The sequence below is a fragment of the Fukomys damarensis genome, unplaced genomic scaffold (assembly GCF_012274545.1).
Source record: "Fukomys damarensis isolate Sample0158 unplaced genomic scaffold, DMR_v1.0_HiC HiC_scaffold_21, whole genome shotgun sequence".
In the NCBI taxonomy this organism is placed as follows: domain Eukaryota; kingdom Metazoa; phylum Chordata; class Mammalia; order Rodentia; family Bathyergidae; genus Fukomys; species Fukomys damarensis.
This window is the reverse complement of record NW_022900933.1, coordinates 2,910,243-2,911,846: the sequence shown is the minus strand read 5'-3', so window position 1 is coordinate 2,911,846 and position 1,604 is coordinate 2,910,243.

The following is a 1,604-nucleotide window of genomic DNA, read 5'->3' as shown; positions in this document are numbered from 1 at the left end:
GATAACCATAGAGATGTTGAGCAAAATCAAAGTCGTGATTTGAGACTCTAGAGCAGAAACTGACAAAAAAATAGATGAGCTCAGGACCACAATAGAAACCATGAAGGCCCAGCATAAGAAAGAAAAGGAAACAATAAACGCCCAACATAGGAAAGAAATGGAATCCATAAAACAGATTCAAACAGATATCCAGGAGATTAAACACTCCATTGAAAGTGTATGCAACAGAATAAAAGAATGGGAAGATAGGCTCTCACATATAGAAGATAAGATTGCAGTCAGTGACCAGGAAAAGAGAGGTCTCTTAAAAACAGTAGGGGATCGTGAGAAATCGATCCAACAACTCCTAGATGATCCAAAGAAGAATAACATAAGACTGATAGGAATACATGAAGTAACAGGAGAAAATACAAATGACTTTAAAAAGCTGTTCACAGAATTCATGACAGAAAACTTCCCAAACAGAGGGGAAGAATTTGACATTCAGATAACTGAGGCATATAGGACCCCAACTAGCTACAATCAAAAAAAATCTACACCTAGACATATAATAATCAAGATTCCAGAAACCCAACAGAAGAACAAAATACTACAAGCAGTAAGAGAAAAGAAACAAATCACATACAAAGGAAAGCCCATCAGAATCACAGCAGACTTTTCAACACAAACCCTTGGGGCAAGGAGAGCCTGGAATGAGATAGTTCAAGTACTAAAAGAGAACAACCTCCAACCTAGACTGATGTATCCAGCAAAACTCTCTTTCAAAATGGAGGGGGAAATAAGACACTTCCACGACAAAGAACACCTGAGAAACTACATGAATACCAAACCAGCACTACAAGCAATTCTAAACAAGATCCTAGAAAAAGACAATGAAGGCAACAACATCATGAGGCCCAACACAGCAAATCAAATAGGCAAGGCAAGAAACTAAAAGAAGGTGAAAAAGTAAAGAGTCAACAAAAGGCCAATAACATGACAATAATAAATCAGTACATATCAGTTATAACCAGCAATGTCAATGGCCTCAACTCACCAATCAAGAGAAACAGACTGGCAAAATGGAATAAGAAGCAAAATCCAACAATATGTTGTATACAAGAAACACACCTAGTGCAAAAAGAAGCCCATAGACTGAAAGTGAAAGGATGGAAAACAATTCTCCATGTGACAGGAGCCCAGAAAAAAGCAGGTGTAGCAATCTTATTTGCAGACAAAGCAAATTTCAAACCAAAACCGATTCTAGTATTATTGAGGTAGGACGGTACTGTATCATACCTCTGTGAATGTAAAATATCTTGTACCTGCTTTATGATACGTAGTAGTGACTGTGCTTTATCAGAGCTATTTTAAATGATATTACTCTAGAACGTTCTCTTTCCAGATGATGATTTAGATGCTAAAAAAAAAAAAAAATGGTGCCAGGTACCACAACAGCAATAGAACTTTGCTGTTTTCTGGATCTTATTCTTTTCTTTGTTTTTTTGTTTTTGTTTTTTTAATGGAATGTGTTGAATGTATATAATTTTGTTCAGACGACAGCAGAACCTGGAAAAGCTGTTGCTGCTATTGATGCATAACATACTGGTATTATTGGTCTTTTT